This window comes from Acomys minous (assembly GCF_964271855.1).
Source record: "Acomys minous genome assembly, chromosome: 12".
NCBI classification, from domain to species: Eukaryota; Metazoa; Chordata; class Mammalia; order Rodentia; family Muridae; genus Acomys; species Acomys minous.
Window position 1 is genome coordinate 37,729,454 of NC_140493.1, and position 21,943 is coordinate 37,751,396.

Sequence of the window (21,943 nt, forward strand, 5' to 3'; positions counted from 1 at the left end):
TTGCCTGTGATGCTTCATCTTTACTGCCCTCTTAACAGGATTTAGGCTCATGAGACACATACCTCCCATAATGCCTGAGGGGCATTTTAAAATATGGTTATCTGAAAAGGCACAGCACACTCTCAAAATAATGGCATCTGCAAAATGACAGCCTAGCTATCAAGAGCTCTGAGAATCAGCAGTATGCTGTCTGCCTCATCTTTATTTTGGATGGATATATCTGTAACTGTCACTGGTACCATCCTCTGCTGACATCAGGCCCCAGCTTGTTCACCCACTACTATGAATCCTCCATGGAGAATCCTGGGTTCCAGAATCAGACTGGTATCCATATTAGAGGGCCAAGAAACAGGGGTCTGTACTCAACACACCCTTTGTCTCTTCAGTGGACAGATGCTATGGTGGTCTACAACCCCTATCATGGAAGCTAGTCTAGTACACCTCTGTTTTGTAACATATTACAGAACATTTAGTAGCTTACCTTTTAAAATACATACTGGCTCACTGTGTTGCCTGTTCGTGCACCACTTGCCTCATCTCGCTTCTCCTGTCCTTTCCAAGGCCAGGCCAGCAAGCATCATGTTCCAACATAAGCTGATGGTCCTGGACTACCACACCCAACAAGATTCAACTGCAAAAATGGAACAGAATTTAGAAACTTTGTTCTTTGGCTTGAAGACCAGAAAATCAGATACTACAACATTAAAGACCAGAGAAGTAACTTGGGAAATATCCATAGCAGTGACTGGCCCCAAGTTCTTCAAAAAGTATCTCAGAGATGTTAACTGTCCCTTCAAGATTCAGGATTGGTAAGACACAATTGACTGGCTTCTTGGTTTAGCTGTTAGACTTGAAGATGTAGATAATGTTGAAAATATACAAGAACTTAGTACCTGATACTAGGAAAAGTACAGACAATGCAGCCAAAAATGCAAAGCCATTGATCAACCTGGATGCAAATAATCCTGATTTTAAGGCTGGTTTCATGGCTCTGGTTAAGCTCCTTGAGGTTCACCATTTTAATTACTACTTGGTGATGCTTAAGGCAATTCACATTTTGGTACAGGAGCATCTAACACAGGATGCAGGTGCTAAAGCAAAAAAGAGAGAGAGAGAGAGAGAGAGAGAGAGAGAGAGAGAGAGAGAGAGAGGCCTTACCTGTTGCTTAGGACACATATATCCTTGGCTTTGACACAGGAGATACTTGACAAAGCTGCTCAGATCCTACCATTGCTGCATGTAGAAGAGCTCAGAGAGCAACAGACAAAAATTAGTGAAGCAATAGTTGCTGTTCAGGCAGTTATTGCTCACCCAAAGACAGATCTCAAACTAGGAAAAGCTGCAAGATGAGTACATCACAGCGTCAGCTTCTCCCCTGCTCAGTGTGATGAGGGCTGCACACACTAGCATGTGTTTGGAAATCAAATGACACGTTTTCTTCTTAAATTATTAAAAATTTCATAATTTATTCATATTATGTCCCGATTTCCCCCTCTCTCAAATGCTCCCATTCCTACTCTCTCTCCCTCTCCCATTTTCAAGGGAGGAATCCCAGGAGAGTGACCATATTTTAGAAATTTTCCAGCACTTCTCTTTTTCTTTAATAAAATTGGAGACAGTAAAAGAAAAAGAAAAACAAAACTACTCACACAAACATGAGAGAGAAAGCATCCTATGTTTGTTATCTCTCTCTCTCTCTCTCTCTGTCTGTCTCTCTCTCTCTCTCTCTCTCTCTCTCTCTCTCACACACACACACACACACACACACACACACACACACACACACACACACTCAGTCAGTCCTGTTCCTTTACAGAGCTTGGAATAATAGGTGTACATTCTTAACCCATTCTTTGTCTATTATTTTATACTGATTCTCCTTCCTGGCAGCCATCTTGTTGAAAATCATTCTCTTAAGAGTTGTGGTGTGGGGAGTTTTTCTTCCCAGTTTGGTGAAAGTCAAAATGTTGCATCTAATGATTCATGGATGCCTGTTTCATTTCTTGGTAGGGAATGTCCCTCACAGAGATCTTAGCTCGAATGGGAAATTGGAACATCAAGCACAAAGAGTTCAGGAGAACGATTGCATAACCAATGTTTCTTTAATGAGCTAAGGATTTTCTTCCCAGAATAGTAGAAGTTCTGACTCAGTAGGTGGGTGTAGGTACTTACCCAGGCCCCCAGGTGTTCCGAGCCTTTGCTTTTTGGAAAAGGAAATGGTACGCAGGTATGAAAAAGAAGTTTCTAGAGAAATGAGTTGACTCAATCCAATGTTTTGAAAATTTTTTATTTAAAGATGAGAGGTATGATCTTTTGGAACTCAAAGAACCATTTTGGAATCTGATAATCCTATTCATAAGTATATTTTGAATACCTGCATGACTGAAAGAAAATATGGTTTTGGTAAAAGTACATCAATTTATAAAAAAAAATCATGTTTTTACTGATGGTTGATATTTTTAATTTGTGTGTTTGTGGGTGTGTGGGTGTGTGTGTGCGCGCTCGCACGCGCGCATGCTCACGCATGTATATGTAAGTGCCTAGGGAATCTAGAAAAGGGATTAGTTCCTGGATGGTTGTGAACTGCCTGATGTAGGTGCTGGGAGATGAACTCAAGGCCTCAGGAAAAGCATTAAGAATTGTTAAGTTAATGAAAACTATTACAATGTTAAGAAATACCTATTTTTGCATAGATTTTGAATTCCCTGACTTGCTTTGATGAAGGGAGATTAGAGAGTTTTTAAAAAATGAATATTGAAAGTCATCTTCTTAGATAATTTGAAGTTCCATATATGATCAAGGAGCTTAAAAATGTATTTTTTAAATAAAAGATTTATTGAAATGTACTTTTTTTCTGCAACATCCAGCTATTTAAAATGTGGTTTTACTGTATCGTATCTATGATTACTATAACTAAAATATTTTATGATTATGCATGCTACTTTAAGATAACTAATTATATTTATGACTGAAATCTTTTATTATCTCCCCAAAAAAGCCCTGGTCCATTGGCAGTGACTCCTTCCCTGTCCCTTTCCACACCTTCTGAGGAGTACTAGGCTCCTTTCTATCTGTGCCAGCCTGCCTGTTGCAGACACTTCCTCACTGTGGACTTTGGATGTCTTCAGAACGTGCCTGCTTTCACTGTGCTTGTTAAGATGGAGAGTGGATGTTTATGTGCATCCGTATTTTGTTGCTTTATCTTGCCGTATGGTCCTGCAGCTTATTGCTGTACCACATTTTATTTATCTATCCACCACTGATTGATTGGCATTTACATTTTCACCATTTCTTAACCATTCTGTTGGTCACTCTTGAGTACTGTAAGAAATAATGCAACTAATCTGATTTAAAAGAGAAGATTCTATACCAGTGAATTAAAAATAACCTTGTGAGTGACAATTAAGGCATTAAGTTGAGGAGTAGATTCACTAATCTACTTTCTGTTCTATCTTCTCTATCTGTTTCTAAATTCCCCGCTTCTTTCTTTTCAACCCATGTCTCCAAACCTAAAAATGTAAGGTAAGGGAAAAGAGAGACATCTTTAAGTCTAATCTTGCTTTCTTTCTAAATAAGAGCAATAATGAAATATAAACAACTCCCATTGATAATAACCCTCTATAGCCCAAGAAAGCAACCAAAAACCTACTTGACCACCCCCCCCCAAAAAAGGAAATTGAGCATTGTTCTCTTTAAGGTTTCTTCCAGCTGATTTGGGATGAATAATACCTAGTAGGGGCCCAAATAAAATTGGGAAATAGTTAAACAAACCACGAATTGCATTTGTGGCCCAGTATCTAAATGTTGAGAAATCCCAGGCTTAATTAGCGTCCTGGGTGGGACAGTTTGAAACACTGGAACAATTGGGATTTGAAGCTTTCTTTGAACATGTCCTGGGAGCTGTCTTATTCTGGTGCGGAGCAGCAGCTGAAGCACTTGGCGCTGGAACAAGGATACAGGATGTCAGTGTCCAGCATGCTGAGAGGAATGCATTGGTCAGGTCTGATCCAGTGTCAGTGTCTGATTCTTTTGTTCTGAAAGCATATAATTTCTCACAAGCTTTATACATTCTTAAAAGTATAAATGTATAAGGTGTGTTTGATGCACAGAATAACTAAGGCTGGCTTTCTGCTCTTTGTATGAGCAGAAAAAAAAAAAGACATATGTAAATCTTCATTCATGCTGTATGAAGAATGCTATCCAATAATAGTAATTCACAGGGGTTCTGTAGCCAATGAGATGCATTGTCTATGCCTAGACATTCACATCTCAATCAGTCTCAGAGCTATTCCCATATAGTGGAATTAGCAATATAAGCTACCTGCTTGTTCTGCAGTTTAAAATTTTCACATCCTGATTCCCTGCCGATCCCCCCTCCTTCATCCCTTCTCCCTCCCTCTTCCTCTAACATCTGACCTCAGGCTAGCAGGTCTCATCTGTACTACCTGTAACCTCTTCCTCTGTAGCCTGGCAAGGCCATCTTTCCAGGGGGAAGTGATCTAAGTTCAGTAGCCAGAGTGCATGTCTGAAGTAGTCCCTATTCTCCACAAATGAGATACACCAGGAGACTGTGCTACTACATCTGAGCAGTGGGTCTAGGTCCATTTCATACATGGTCTTTGGTTGGTGTTTCAGTCTCTGTGTTGTAGTATAGTTATCCTGTATTGTGTGTTGTGGCTGATATCCTATAAGTGAGTATATACCATGTATGTCTTTCTGGGTCTCGGTTACGTCACTCAGGATGATCTTCTCCAGTTCCATCTATTTGCCTGCATATTTCAAGATCTCCTTGTTTTTAATAGCTGAATAGTACTCCATTGTATAAATGTACCACACTTTATCCATTCTTTGGTTGAGGGACATCTAGGTTGTTTCCAGATTCTGGCTATTACAAATAAAGCTGCTTTGAACATAGTTGGGCAAATGTCCTTGTTGTATGATGGGGCATTTTCTATGTATATAGATGCAAAATAAGTTTAATTCTAGATACAGTGGTATAGAATTCAAATGTAAGTTTATTCTTCACACACACCATATAATCTAATATGAGGTATTGTGCCCATATAACTCAATTATAACACAAGGTTTACTTCTGATACTTTGAAAGTGCTAATGCAGGCTTTTAGGATAAATAAGTTATACAAGTTAATTGTTAGATGATCAAATCATGGTCATGTCAATCACTAGTCTACTTTTATCACAAGAATATACATCTTAGGTGCAGCAGATAGATATGACTCTGTAGAAAGATAAGGTAGGATAGTTAGATAAGGTCTTCAAAAATCTCAGAGACATGTAGAATATGGCATGTAAAATGTTTTTTATTATTTTAAAGATTCCCTGACAATGAGACAGGTTAACTCCTGGCAAAACCCAGCCTACTTCAAAGAGGATGGTGAGCATCAAAGAACCTCCTTATGGAGATGGCTTCAAATGTGGCAAACTAGCCACTGAGCAAAATGTCCTCATTTCTACCATAGACAGAATTCTGCCTAAAAAAGGGCAAGCTTGGATGCAGGCAGAGTCAATGGCCAAACTCTGCTGAGACAGGGTAAGCAAGTCCTCAATAGTTCCTGCCTCATAAATATGTCTATCAGATATATTGGGCCAGAAGCCTGAAGATGCTCCAACATAATAGAGAGTTTTGGGTGACTGTTCAGGTAGCAGACTGTCTCTATCATCTTCTCATTTGGAAAGCTACTAACCTGCACTCCTGGCATACTCAGGCAATCAAGTTTATTCCTTCTCAAGTTTCTGATGGAATTGAAGACCAGGTAGTTTTACAATGAAGTTTAGTTGTTTAACGGTTAAGATGTTTTTAGGTCTAGATAGATGTATAAAGTTGATAATGACAAGATGTGATGGAGATTGATTTACACTCAGAATTTTAGATGCATCAAGATAGGAAAGATATTTTCTTCAAGGCTGTCAAATACAAGTAGCCAAAACACTAAGAATGTAACATTTATATAATTCCTGATTGTGTCATGGTTCTTCTTGTGTGTATTGTATATATGGGTAATAATACAAATGTATATGTAAAAATAAAAAATAAAAAAAGATTAGGTTAGTTAAAGGTTTTTAATGATTTCAGTTCATGATCGGATGTGACTGATGTGCATGGCAGAGCAAGACCATATGCCTAATGATGGGAAAATAATAGATTTAAAAAAAACAACCAAAAAATAAAAAATAAAAACAGGACTGTCATTCTATGATCCCTCTGGTCCCCTCCATCACCTACAGATTCTTCTTGAACTTTACACCCAATTCACCACAGGCTTGGGATAAACTTTTAGAACACACCCATAGAGAAGAGTTACCTAAACCCTAGCAACAGTGACACACACAGTTTGGATATTTGCATGTGAGTATTTCCTACTACCTAGGTACATACTTAGTGCTAGAATGTCTATGTAACACGGTAACTATGTTTAATTGTTATTATTAATATCAGCAAAATGGTTGTGCTGAAGAGTTAAACTAGTTAAGGATTTTGAGTGATAAACTAATTTTTGTCATTTTGAGAAAAGCTCAAAAGTCATATAACTTATACAAATTATTGAATTCCCTTTTGACCTTTTCTGTCAGTTATAATTTTACCTTACACGGTAGAAAACTATATCTTTTTAAAATTTATTCAATTGATTTATTCAGATTATGTCTCAATTGGGAAAACTAAATCTTACTCTAATGTAATGTCTGTCTGATCACATTGCTGTAAACGGGAGAGAGGAAATATAAACTTGATCTCGAGGAGTGCAGGCACTTTCAGTAACATATTCTTCTTATAACATACCGAAGCATTGCCTTGTGTTTGTTTCCTGATTTATTTCATTGGCTTTGGGAAAGGTTTGGAGTTTTGAAGTTTTGAGATTTTAATTTTTAGGGAGTATTTCATTTACTAAGAATAAAACTGAGGCCTCAGCATTTTCATGCTTTATGTAACTGGACATTCTTATCAAGTAGCTAGCAAATAGTCCTTAAAATGAAAAATAAAGTCAAAAGAAGTTAGACTAATAATATATAATAATGCCAATAAAATCATATTCATTCATATGCTGTCTACATAAATATCAACACTTAACAACCAAGCCTTCCATGGGTGTCACAAACATGCTCAACAAACACACCCTACTCCAACTTGTATGTTAGATGCTAAGTGTCTCACTTTAATCATCTCTGATTTTTCCACAATAAACATTGACATTTACCAGCGGTTTCTTTTTCCCACCGTTGAAAATGCATGCTATCCAGAAAAAGTTGAGACTACTTTCCCAAAGCTATTATTAATGGTTTAGAAATAGACTCAAAATCTATTTATAGTACTAGTAGTTAGTGGGCTGCCCTACAGATAACAGCCATTTTGTGTGATAGTAATTCCTGCATTGCAGTTCACATGTATGCAGCAGAATGCCTCAAAAATAACATTTTACACTTTTAAAATGAAAGTGATAAAATTAAAGCAAGTATTAATAAACATGCCCATAAATGTTATCACTTGAATGGCTTTCTTTTGTATACTGCTAAATAAACAATACAGCAAAAATCTTTTTCTGTGTCCAAAAATAACAATGATAATGGTTAAGATAACATTAGGAGTTATATTTGAGAAATGGAGTAATATTCTCAGGATTTGCTTTAATTATACGAGGAAGAGAAACTCTTGTAAGATGGGAGGAAAACGTAGAGAATGGCACTCTTTCCTCAGTTAGCATGCAAATGGTTAAGACAAATCCTTTCAAGAACCATTTTTTCCGCAAGTAACTTGTAATAAAAGAAACTATCCTAGATCTTGGGCTATGGACTTCCAGTTTCACTCATGCAACTCATTTTAATTTAGTGACTACTTTGTACAAAATGGCTTCAATGGTGCTGACTCTAAGTATATTTCCTGTTTTCTTGGACTCTGTTACCTGATAGGGAATTTGTACAAAGTACAAATGATTAACGATGGGCCAAAGATTTCCTCCCACTTTTAATTCTGCTCCCATAACGGATTTATTTTTTTAACTTTATTTCTCCTCCAGTTCATAACTAGTGGAGGTATAATGTACCTTGGACAACACTGAAGTAGGAAGGAATCCAACCACATCTTTCCAGGTGGGTTGTGGGTGCTCACAACAGGCTTATAGGGGTTTTTGTTTGTTTGTTTGTTTGTTTGTTTTTGGTTTGGGTCATGCCATAGAATCTCACACTATCCATCCTATGAAGAGTAACCAAATCAATGAACTGAATGTTACTATGGGAGGAAAGATTATGAACAGTCTGTAGAAACCAAACAAGCCCAAGAACTGTGTTTTCTAGGCTTTATAGCTCCGATCATAGCTGCCTCTACCCATGACTATACCTCATATACCTCTGTCTTCTGCTTGTTCCTTATAATAAGCAACATTTCTCTGGGCATTTACATTTCTGGGCATGACATTACTTATTTAGTTTAAATAACATGGAAAAAGAGTAATCAAGAAAAGAAAATTCTCATATAAAAATTTCCTTGGACATACTTCTCAATGATGACCGTAGAAGGGTATTTCTTAGAGTCTTGCTCCAACAGCTATGTACATCTTCCTTTTGTGAATTTGTTTAGATGCCATGCAAGCATCCCATGCAGCAAGCCATGGGCTAAGAAGTGAATTGTGGGTCTCTGGTCTATGTGCTAAACAATGAAAAATGGGGGATTTTTGCCTTGTGCCATGTTTACAGAATTAACTGTTCCTTTTTTTATGTGAGTTTTTGTTATGTTCACTAATTCTCGGCACATAAATACTCTTTAACTTTTCTTGCACACAGAATATATGCTAAACTTTAATCAAATTATTGAAACACATTAGATTCGATGTAACATTTATACTGGATACTTGGGGGGAAAATGAACCAAATAAATAACAACAAGCCAAAGAAATTTAAAGCAAGCAAATCTTATGCTCAGAGAAGTATAGAAAATTCTGTATTTCATTAGATGCAGTGTTAAATTTACCCTGCAACAATACAGGATTCCTGGTTATATTTGGGTTAATAAAAAATGAAAAATAATTTTAATAAAAGTATATCCCATGCAATATTGTGGATGCTTATACTAGACTATTTTTTTATATTTATCTAGAAATCAAGCTTCACTGTATATATTATGATCTGTCTGTCAAATTCATTTTAAAGCCCCAGTCACATGTTAACATTCTAATTGCTTATTTTTTTATTACATTTATTTGTGTATTTAGGGTGGCAGTGATATGTATGTTAGAGGGAAGCTTTTGAGAATCTGTTCTTTCCTTAAATCATGTGTGAGGTGGAAATCAAACTCAATTCTTTATCCTTGGCTACAACCATGTTTACCTGCTGAGCCATGCATGGTGCTGGGCCTCACTTAATTTCTTAATATCAACAGAGTTCAGAGCCATTCTTTCCTACTTTCAGCCTTTTTGAACTGGTTAAATCGACTCAATTTCAGTCTCTAAAGGTGCAGAAACGACTGAAGCCCAGACCCCTCTGCCTGAGAGTGGGGTCTGCTCAGGCAAAGATGTCCAGCAGACTGAACTGGGCCATTAGAGGAGAGAGAGTAGGGGAAAGCAAGAGCTTAGGAGAGGAATCAGGAGCCAAGAGACCAAGGGAGCACATAGATATAGGGAAAAGAACTAGGGGAAGGGAAGTGGATGCCCAGACCTGGGTTAGAGGGGTTTAGGGTGGCATGAGGGCAGAGAAACGTTAGGAGGCGCCACAGGTACTAATGAGACTTGCCCCAGGTTTCTTTGAGACCTAATGGTGAAGAGATGCCATGACCATGCCAACTCTTTCTTATTTGTTTGTTTGTTTGTTTGTTTGTTTGTTTGTTTGTTTCCAGACAGGGTTTCTCTGTTCATCCTTGGCTGCCCTGGACTCGCTTTGTAGACCAGGCTGACCTCAAACTCACGCCAATCCACCTGCCTCTGCCTCCCGAGTTCTGGGATTAAAGGCGTTCGCAAGGAAAGCATTTAATTGGGCCCTCCTTACAGTTTCAGAGGTTTAGTCCACTGTCATTATGGCAGGAAGCATGGCAGCACGCAGGCAGACGCGATGCTGGAGAAGGAGCTGAAGAGTTCTACATCCGTTTCACAGGCAACAGGGAGAGAGAAAGAGAGATCCACTGGACACCTCTAGAGATACACTTCCTCCAACAAGGCCACACCTTTGGCTAACTCCACTCCCGAGTGACCAAGCATTCAAACCTATGGGCCTATGGCTGATATTCTAATGCCCCTTGTCCCATACTATCCAAAGACAGCAGTGGGAAAGATTCTGATATCACTTCAGAAAAGTCAGTTAATATTCTCTCTTTTCTCTCTCTCTCTCTCTCTCTCTCTCTCTCTCTCTCTCTCCCTCCCTCCCTCCCTCCCTCCCTCCCTCCCTCCCTCTCTCTCTCTCTCTCTCTCTCTCTCTCTCTCTCTCTCTCTCTCCTTTTTTTAGGCCTATCCCCACACCTTTTATTTGCACACAAATCCAATTTGAGAGCTGAACATACTAAATATGAGATTAAGGATTTTGTAATGTTAAAGTCATTTTTAGACTTTGAAGATCTCTGAAGAAATGGAATTAGAGAGTTAATAGGAAGGCAGGCACGGGCATGAGCTGATGGAGACGAGAATGTGAAAGGGGAGTTTGCCAAGAAGAGTTGCCAAGCAATAAGGAGTTGGATGCAACATGTACAGACGAGCAACATCAGGATGGAAATTACGATGTGACACTGAGTGGCTGACGGCAAGTGTGAGGGAAATCCCGTATTCAATGTGTTCACTGGAATTCTAGGTCAGTGGAGCTTCTTACGAGTAGGGAATATTGATCTGGCTCCACCAGAGAGATAGAAAACATCTAGGGAATCTGCAGACTAGCGGAATTGAAGGGACAGAATTGGCAGCTTGCTGACATTCATTAGAACTTTCTAGTTTCATCATTTGATTATTTAAAGGTTACTATAACGATCTCCAGAAGCCTAGTAACTTCCTCTTTGGACTTAGTTACTATTTATGTTGCCGAGTAAACATCCATTTTAAAAAGAATGGCCATTAATAACTTGTCCATTGGTACATCCTGCCAAACCACTATATTTCCCCATCTATGGGTTAACATTTATGGCAGTCACTACTAAGCTCTTAATGGCTATTTATTTATTCCTGAAACATGTTCAGTTGAATGTTTTCATTGACTATCTAGACGTTTATTAGTCATTTGTTTACCATTACACACATTGATGGAACTGTTGAATGCACCATTTTGCTGGGCTCTTGGAGAAGAATCATGAGGACGAGAAGCATATTGTTAGGAATTTGTAGGAAGCATATCCGAACAGGATTGACTCTGTTTATGAACGATCCCAAACAGATCAAGTCATCTACAGATGGAAAAGCTGAATTGAAAGACTCTCTTAGGGACAAAAGGGCTAGAGGGGCAATTGCTTATTGTTACAACCCCCTAAGAAAATTACTAGTAGCTAAGTGACAGAGGTTTTAGTAATTTAGAAGGCTGTAAATCTTATCTTTTCCCTGCGGATGGTGGATTAGAATAGTTAATGGTGGAGCTTCGTGATCCTCAGCAGGAAACTTATCTTGGATACATTCTATATGAAAAATGAGCTCTTTGCATCGGTGTAAGATTTGGATACATAATAAATAACATAATTCAACAATGATTAAATTATATAGTCTTTACCAATAATTAATGTTATGATTTTTGGAAGTAAAGATGAAAACTTAAAATGACTAACTTTTTAGTGACATCCATCCATGCTTTAACCCTGTGTCTGGTGGTTCTTCTTCTTTTTAACTGTTTATTTTTGTTTTATTTTTAATTAATTTATTCAGGTTACAACTCAATTGTTATCCCATCCCTTGTATTCTCCTGTTCCTCTCTCCCTCTCGCTTTTACCCTATGACCGAAGGGGACCTCCTTCTATACTATGTGGTCAGAGGCTATCAAATCTCATCTTGGTAGCCTGCTTATTCTTTCTCTGAGTGCCACCAGGCCCCCCCACCATGGGGAAGTGGTCAAATATGGGGCACCAGAATTCATGTCCGAGTCAGTACCCACTCTCCACACAACTATGGAGATTGCCCTGTCCATTGGCTACATCTGAGTAGGGGTTCGATGTTTACTGCATGTATTGTCCTTGGTTGGTGCAGTAGTTTGAGCAAACTCCCCTGGGTCCAGATACACCCATCATGATGCTCTTCTTGTAGGCTTGTAGGACCCTCTGGATTCTTCTATTTTCCCATTCTCCTACATTTCTCTCACCTAGAGTCCCAATAGAGTCCTCACATCTATCCCACTTTCCTGGTAGATAAAGACTTTCATGGGACATGCCTTTTGGACTAGTGTCCAATTATAAGTGAGTATATACTATGCGAGCTTCTGGGTTAACTCAGTATGATCATTTCTAGTTCCATCCATTTGTCCACAAATTTCAGGATTTTCTTGTTTTTAATAGCTGAGAAGTATTCCTTAGTGTAAATGTACCACAGTTTCTTTATCCATTCTTCAACTGAGGGACATCCAGATTATTTCCAGGTTCTAGCTATTATGAATAAGGCTGCTATGAACATGGTTCAGCACATGTCCTTGTTGTGTGGTGGAGCATCTTCTGGGTATATTCCAAGGAGTGGATTAGCTAGGTCTTGTGGAAGCCGTATTCCCAGTTTTCTGAGAAAGCGCCAGATACATTTCCAAAGTGGTTGTACAAGTTTGCATTCTTTGGTGGTTATTCTTCTTATGAGATCTTTAACTGCCTCAAGCTTTCTCAACTTCAGAATTCTACAACGTTGATATCATATTAATTTTGTACAGTGATCAGGAAAGCAGGTAAGATGCAGGTAAAATGTGCAGAGCAAGGTAAAATTAGGTGGTACTGGCCTTATTTCCTCTTGATTCCTATGCCTTATCAGGCTGCTGCCTGGGAGCTGGTGATTTGTGGACCACTTTGATATATTTAAAGCTAGGTAGCTACAAAGCATCAAAAGGCATTTCTCTAACCACAGCTTCAGAACAATGACAACTTCGCTAACATTCTGCTTTTACTCAGAATCAAAGCAGTACTGCTGTTGTGAATTTAAGTCCCCAAACGGAGTGAGTTTCTCTGCTGGAATTTTGAGTATTTTACATACAAGAAGCAAGCCTAGTCCATAAGTAGGGAGGTGCATCCCTTGCTGCCCACAAAAGACCTCTGGGTTGAATCTGGAATTCCAGTATACTTTCTTCTTGGTTGAGTTCCAGCATTTACAGCTGAGCAAGGACACAGAATTGCCATCTCCTGCACATTCTTCGCACCCACTGCTTCCCCATTCGCTGAAAACAATCTCTCTGCTCTCTTCGCTAAGGAGGGAGAAGCCAGTGAGCCCTACCATCAAAGAGGGCTACCTCAGTTGGATTGTAACACAGCACCCATAGACTTTTAAGATTAAGAGAGGTGAGGGACATAAATGTGATTGGAGTTAAACAGAGCTATAAGTCAGTGTTTTCATCTGGCAAACTCTGCCTAAAGTCTCAAATCAGAGTTTTGACTTTTTAAATTAACCATCTCACAGACTTCAAGATTCTTATCTAAGTAAGAAATCATATTGCACGAAGCATGTATTTGTCTTCAATGTTTCATTTAAAAATGACGAATGACAGAATTGTCATTCTAAACATATAGGTCTGAAGGTCAGGAATGGAGTCCAAAAACAGGCTTCTGTTTATGCTCGCCATAGATCATTTGTATGCAGAGGTAGGCTTGGGAGACACTTAGCCACTTTCTGATTAGATTTAAGTCCTACTCCACAAAAGGAAATTTCATGCCCCTACACAATAACCATGATCAAAAGCCCATGGCTGGGAAGGTCATAGGCTCTAATGTAGAACCTTGTATTATTACGCTAAATAGTCATGTTGTCAAATTCAACTAGCCTTCTAAATATTTATGCTTATGCTCATAGACTGGACTGCTCTCAGCCCTGGATAAAGAAACTTCTTTTTGCAATGGACAGCAGTTAATGGAGATCTGAATACTGCTCAAAGTGCTGAGAATGAGCGACTCAGGTTCAGCCCTAAATGGGACATTGATATTAGCTCCACCATCATGAAGCCTCAGGGAACATCACAGAAAAGGAGGCAAGAAGAAAGTTGAGAGCCAAAGGATGGAGAGCAGTGATACAGACTGCTGCCTTATAGACACAGCATGGCTATCATACTCAGGAACCCACAGGAGATACGGTGACCTGCACAGGACCTACACAAGACCAAGTCAGCTAAAGTACTGCTATAGATGGGTCACATGATCTCTGGGCACCACCCCATATTGAGTAGCTACTGGCTATGAACAGCTGCTTCGGGGGTGGGGGTGGGGTTGGCGGGGAGAATTATCCTTTTTGTTGTTGTTTCTTTTTTAGGTTGAGGCCACTGATATGTGTATCATCCTTCAGTGGGTGGCATTTTATCACTAGGTAGATTATTAAAAAAAATGAAAGAACAACAAAACAAGAGAAGGTCATGACGTGAAGGAGAAAAACAGGTAAGTATACTTATTTCCCATTGTATTCATGGGTGAAATTCTTAACAATTAAGGAGACATGCTCACAATTAACAATTCTATGATTGGTGGGATTAGTAGCTATAAAAAGTGAAAGCGAAAGTCCCTCCCAGAGAGAGGACAAGGGCTCTGATGCCAGAGTTTCTTGACAGCAGCTGAAATGCAGGTGCAAGAGATAGCAGCAAAGCCCAGAGGTGCCTGGGAAGATAACAGAGAGTTAATTTTCTTATGGATTTCATGTGTGGATTGATTGAGGAAGTTTGCAGTTTTGAGTGTTGTAGCCAGCCTCCCATCTGCTTTACAGACGGTTGTTTGTTAGCACAGCTGGAGAAAATGGAACTTCCAGAGCCTTTTTTGACTTTCAAGTTTCACCACCGTGCTCTAGCCCTAATAAAAGCTGTAAAACAATTAGAACATGTTCTCTCCTGCGCCTGAGATGCAGGGAAAGCTCTTTTTTTCTCTATTCCTTTTCTAGGGCTCTGGTTAGTATTTGTGTTGTGGCAAAACTGTATGTACACTTGCAATGCCCTGAAGTTGCCTGTTAGCTCCTCTTCCTCCTCTTCCTCCTCTTCCTCCTCTTTCTCCCTCCCTCCCTCCCTTCCCCCCTCCGTGCCTCCCTCTCTCCCCCTTTCCAGTCTCCTTTCTCTGGATGAATTAGCCTTTGCTTTTAAAGACTGCATTATCAAAAATTAGCTAAAGGTTTTCATCTCATGCAAAATGCCCCCTGTGGTTGAATCATACTCAGCTTCCAAATTAGATCCCTTGTATATCAATTTCCTCTAATACATTTCTATTTGTAGAGGGGGAGATGATCAAGGGAATACCAACAGACATGCAGACATGGGAGGGGAAAAATCTCATGAAGCGTTACCAGTAGGGAAAGGAACTACAGGGAAGTAATGCCCGCTGAGAAAGGGTAAATTAATGCTGGAGAGTGAGTACGCTCATGGGTCATGCAAGTCAAAGTGATCAACCCTGGAATCATATCCACACAATCCACATTAGGTGGACTGAACATGTTACACTTATGTATCCATGTATCTATACGTGAATTCACATATATGAATTCATATATATATATGAATATGTGAGTGTCTTTGTGTAACAATAATAAGAAAAAGAGACCATCTTATGACTTAGAGAGACGGAACTCACATAAGAAGGTTTGGAAAGAGGAAAGGGAAGGGGGAGGCATGATGTGTTTATGTTGTAATTAGAAAGAGAATATAATCTACCCTTTCTTTTAAATTATAATTAAGAATTAAAAACTTCCCTATACTTTATCAAGAATGTTGACTAAAGGTCCTAGGTGTGTCTAGATGTGTGGTATCCTTGTCAGAGTGACCCAAGTTGTCTTAAAACAGAAGCTCTTTTGCTCATAGCCAGCATCTTCTGTTTAAGCATATTGCAAGCTCTATCACTTGTGTTTAACTGTATGTCCCTGCTCACATCTTAATAGGCTAACTACTATTGTATAGATGAAGCAACAAGAGCTCAAATTTAAATGAGTCAGACAAAGCCATGAAGTAGAGCATGCCTTAATCAGGTAGACAAGGTTACAAAATCAATTTTACTTACCAATTTCTTCTTATTCCCATGGGCAGAAGTTACTACCTAGAAGGCTGGAGATCTTTTACATATAATGAAGGAAATCTATAAGGCTTCCTCTTCATATCTAAGTGTACGTGGAGTCAAGCCATTCTTAAACAGGCTGTCTTTCAGTTTCTCCACAAAAATAGTAAGTTTTGATATTTTTTGTTTTTATTCACTTGAAATAATTTATCATTCTTTGCCTTGTTTTGTACCATGCTATGCTATATCTGTCACTGGATTGACACAACAGATTCAGCAAGCCTTCTACCCTCACAAAGAAAATCTACCCAGGTCTAGCCAATGGACAGAACACTCTCCACAGTGGAGTGGAGAGTGGGATATTACTTTCTCACATACTCTGGTTTCTCACCTTTGACCATGTCCCCTGGAGGGGGAGACCTGATGACACTCAGAGAAAGGACAGCAGGTTACCAAGAAGAGACTTGATATCCTATGAATATATACAGGGGGAGGTAATCCCCCTCAGGAACAGTCATAGGGGAGGGGAATAGGGGGAAAATGGGAGGGAGGGAAGAATGGGAGGATACAAGGGATGGGATAACCATTGAGATGTAACAAGAATAAATTAATAAAGGAGAAAAAACTTAAAAAAATAAATAAATAAAAATAAAAAGAAAATCTAATAAAAAATGCCTCTTTAACTTCAATTTCAATATAAAAAACACCTGGAGCCAAACTCACGATAGTATGATTCTAAATGTTTGGGATGGATTATAGGCATTAAGTTTTTTAAAGTTTTATTTCTATGAATAAAAGTGCTTAAATAAGGAAGGGGAGCATATAAATAAATACTCAGATTACAAATTAAATTCAATTTTAAGTGCATTGTAAGGACAGAACAGGATGAACGAACAGGAACAAAGAGAAGACCTTGGATTTCCGTGTGGGATCAGAACAGAGAGGAAACAAGCATTTGAAACTGGAACTAGCCAAGCAGGGCGGCCACAAGGGGAGTGAGTGAGTTCAGGGGAGATGGGTGTGAAGAATAACTGCAGAGATGCTACAGCCGTCTCAGCTGCTCCTTTAAAGGTCTGGCCATCATTTCTGATTTGTGCGAAGATGATCACTTTTGTACAAAACAGCTGTCATTGTGAGCAATGTGAAGCCTTAGCTTCTCCAACTTAAGTGAAAAGCCTTGTGTGGAGTTCCCTGCAGCACTACGACTCCACATTTGACCCGAGTGTTTCCTAAACAGTTTTGAATAATACTGAGATGTAATCTACCAGGTTCAAACGATTCTCAGTGTTTTGATGTGTTTGAGAACTGGCCTGTTAACTGCTTGTCTGGCTGATCAGGGAGTTTCTGACATAAAGAGGTGATAAATAGAATAATCAAGCCTCCAGGTGTGGAATGAGTGCTCTGACTCTCAGACAAGTAATATTATGTAGCCTTCATGAATATGACCATTTTTTTGTACTCAGCCAGAGCAGGGACAGGGGTTCTATGTTCTGTGGAAGACCACTATCTTCAGTATAATTAGTTCCTCTGAGCACCCAGTCTGTCTATGTGAGCAACATAATGGAGGTGCTGTCAGTCGCCTCAGCCAGATCACTATGTCTGTAGACTTAGCACAACCCTAATATAGACTTCATTGTGTTATAATGGCGCTGTCCAGCTGAAAGGATTACTTGTACCATTAGTGATGGTCTCCACAGCTAACTCTCATCAGTAGGTGGCTCTGAGAGCTCTGCATAGATTCTGAGTGTTGGGCACTGGTAGTCAGATTAATTTTTAAGTCACTGAATTCTCCTCCATTCCAAGAAAATAAAAGCTAAATAAAAATATGAAAATTATCCTTTCTTCATTTTTCTTACTCCCCCAGGTCCCTCCTTTCATTGCCTTTTTTTATGTGTCAAGTTAAGAAGCAGTCCAAAGCCATCTACTATGTGCTTTGTCAGTGGGAAAGTGGAAAGCAAAGAATGTTAGCTCCAGTTTTTCCCACATTCTAGGGGTGGTGAGTAAAAACAGCTAATTGAATTAAAATGACACACCTATGATATCTTTGATACTTTTTTTAGCTGCTAGGATAAATACCCTGATAAAAGGAATGTGTGAAAGAAAGGGCTTATGTTAGCTTATACCAGACTGCAATCCACCAATGAAGGGAAGCCCTGACAACAGAACCTTGAAACAGCTGATCATGTTGCATTCCCAGCAGGGAAGAATTGAAAAAGGAAGGCTTCTGTTGGGGTATCCCCCCCTTTTTTTGTGCGGGACAGAACCCAAAGCCAAGGAAATGGTGCCAAACACATTCAGACTATGACTTTCCACCTCAATTAACCTGCTCTGGAGAATATCTCCCAGGCCTGAGCAGAGGCTAGCCTAACCAAGATAGTTCTTCATGGGCATTCCCAGAGCCCTATTACCTAGATGATTCCAGATGCTGTCACTTTGAAAATCAACACAAATCATCACATGTGGAAATGGAATTTTCACATCATCTATGCAATAAGCACTTACTATGTATCAAGTACTACTTAAAAAGTCTTAAAATAATTGAGTCACTCAATTGTTTTACCTTCTTAAAAATTAATTTATTCACATTACAACTCAATTGTTATCCCATCACTTGTATCCTCCTGATCCTCCCTCCCTCCCACTTTCACTCTACTCTTCTCCCCTAGGTCTATGACTAAGGTGGACCTCCTCCCCTACTTTATGGTCATAGGCTATCAAGTCTCATCTTAGTAGCCTGCTTATTCTTTCTTTGAGTACCACCAGGGCTCCCCACCAAGGGGAGGTCATCAAATACAGGGCACCAGAGTTCATGTTAGAGTTAGTTCCTGCTCTCACCCAACTGTGAAGAATGTCCTGTTCATTGGCTAGATCTGAGTAGGGGTTCAATGTTTACTACTTGCAATGTCCTTGGTTAATGCAGTAGTTTGAACAGACCCATGGGGGCCCTGATCCACCTGTTACAATGTTCTTGTAGGTTTCTAAGATCCCGAGTCACTCAATTTTTAATTGAATTTTCTAAAAAAAAAAAAAAAAAAAAGTCACTACAAATATCCTGAATTTGCATAGCAGGAAATTGAGGTATAAACAGAGGAATAATATTAATTGAATCTACATTTTAATAAGGCACATTAACCTCAAGCTAAAACTTGATCCCCTTTGGTACCATATGAGCAGAATGTAAAGTGAACACAGGGGAAGGTGACACATGCTGTTGAATATTCTTTTTTAAGCCATCATCAAATCGTGAGTCATTTGAGTCTCAACACTCAGTTTGGGGTTCTGTTAGGAGAATAAACAGTTTTTCAAGGTGAACAATTTGCCTTTACTCATTTTAAGAAAGTTATAAAAGAATCAGAGAAAGCACAGAGAGATTGCATTTTCTGTATTTGTATTTAAGTTATAGAATTCACAAGAGAAGACACTATTGGTAAAGCACCTTTTATCCTGTGATATTTTATATTGTTAGTATTATGGGGAAATCTTTTAGTGGCCTTATTCTCACAAGGGAAGTTCTCTTCATTTTTATTTTCTACTCTTGGGCCCTGGCATCATTCACATTTGTCATTGATTTCACCACTTAAGAAGAAGTGATTTAGAATGGTTGTGATACAAATTCCTGGTAGTTAAGCCATTGGAAGTACAATAAGAAACATTTATGTGATCAATGTGGCTTTCTGCCAGGGAAGAAGAAAATAGGAAACAAACAAACAAACAAAAAAGGCTCCATTTGGCAAACAATGTGGCTGGTGGCCTAAAATTCTGATACATAAAGTAATTTACTACACAATGAAAACAAAGAAGATTGAGGCTAAGATTCATAAGGGTGGGATTTTCAACAGAGGAACGGATAAAGACACTGTGGTACACTTATACAATTGAATGCGACTCAGCTATTAAAAACAAGAAAATCACAGAACTAGAAAAGATCATGATGAGTGAGGTAACCCAGACCCAGAAAGACACATACGGCAGGAGCCTATCGGAGTTGCCTTCTCAGAGGCTCCACCCAGTAGCCATTTGAAACAGATGCTGAGACTCACAACCAAACATTGTGTGAAGCATAGAAAGTCTAATGAAAAAGTGGGGAGAAGGATAAAAGGACCTAGAGGTGACCAGAGCTCCACAAGACGACCAACAGTGCCAGCTCACCAGGGCCAAAAATGGCCTGTGGAGTCTGAAGCACGAACCAAGGACCATGCATGGACTGGACCTAGGACCCCTACATACATGAAGCTGATGAGAGGTTCTGGCTTCATGTGGGTCCACTAGTAAGGAGGGCAGGGGCTCTCTCTGACATTCGCTCTGTTGTCTGCTTTTTTGATCACTTCTTCCTGACAGGACCACCTTGCCAGGTCACAGGGGATGAGGACAAACTCAGTCCTTATGTAACTTCCTGGGGTGGGGTGGGTGAATAAGGTGTTTCCCCTTTCTGAGGAAGAGGAAGTTGGAGGGTGGGATTGGAAGAAGAGGAGGGAGGGGGCTATGGCCTAGATGTAAAGTGAATCAATAAATTAATCAATAAAAATAGAGCTTCATTTATTTAAGATTAAAAAAATAAATGAAAGGGATTATGAAGAGGAAGGAAATTATTTTAAAATTTTAAGAAAACACTATATTAGTGCTTATATAGTGCTCATCTTGTGCTAAATATACATTAAGTTTTATATAGACTTACATATACATGCAAACATTTATGTATAAAATATATCTGTAATGTGTATATTACTTTATCACATAGCAGTGCTAGGAGTTCAATAATATTATTAGCCATTTCTTGATTGACATATTTAAGGCCAATGACATTAAAGCAAGTTCTCCCAAGGCACAGTGAACGTAAAAGGTAGATATTTAGAACAAGTTGGCTACAATGCTGTATTACTAAGATTGTGTTAATCTCTATTTTAAGATGATGTAGTCAAAGAATCTCATACGAACAGTTAAATTCACCCCATTTTTAATATCAGTTTTCACCTACATACTTTATAAAGGTGGTTAAACACATTTGATGAGAAAATAGACCTGAAGATTTTCATCTCTGAAGCTTGATTCAAACGTTTCTCACATCACATTCAGGGCTAATTTTCTGTACAGTTCTGTGTAGCATTAATTCACAGCCAAGATTCGACCCATGGAGATGAATTCCCTATTCCCATTTTGAGTGCTGCAAAGGACAGAGATGTTCTCAGAGTGTGAGAAGACGTTCTTGATCTTAGACTCACAGCTATAGGCTGGTATTCTTCTGGGAATGTTTGACAAGCAAACAGCTCATCTATCAAGTTTTCTGCTGGATACATCTCCATTTGTGGACCTTTGACATGTATTTGGGTGTCACGATCTGTTTTTAACCAACCCATCACCAGCCCTTTAACAATCACCACACTGTGCACTGAAACAGGTTTCAAGAGAACAGGAACACTGAACATCTACCTTCCTTCAATTATGTGAAAGTGAAACCTATATCTTCTCAGAAAGAAAAAAAAAAGATATGAGAATGCAAAGTTTGTGATTATTCCTTTATTTCATGTAGCCTGATGGTGTTATTTACTGATGACCCAGGAATTTACCTTCTCATCAATGGTGTGCAAAGTTGAGACTTAAAAAATCAGGTTTGGATTTTTATAAGTAGCTGTCAGTTAGAATTCACAGGCAACTCTTCCCATGTGCTTGGTATTTCCCAGGAGCCACACTTAAATATCTTATCTTTTTTGCAAAGAAAAGGCATTGACATGAAACAGCTCCCCAGCATTCATCTTCTACCTCCTTATCTTTACTTAAACACTCCTTCTTCCACCCAATTTTATGCAGTTGTTAGGCACTTAGACAATTTTTCTGAAAGTA

General features: G+C 39.0%; 1 pseudogene across 1 annotated transcript; it reads left to right on the top strand.

The window, feature by feature from the left end:
* Positions 1-579: 579 nt before the first annotated feature.
* Positions 580-1,350, top strand: LOC311609715 (RNA transcription, translation and transport factor protein-like; annotated as a pseudogene). The gene has a single exon. The product of its transcript is annotated as an RNA transcription, translation and transport factor protein-like (transcript).
* Positions 1,351-21,943: the final 20,593 nt, after the last annotated feature.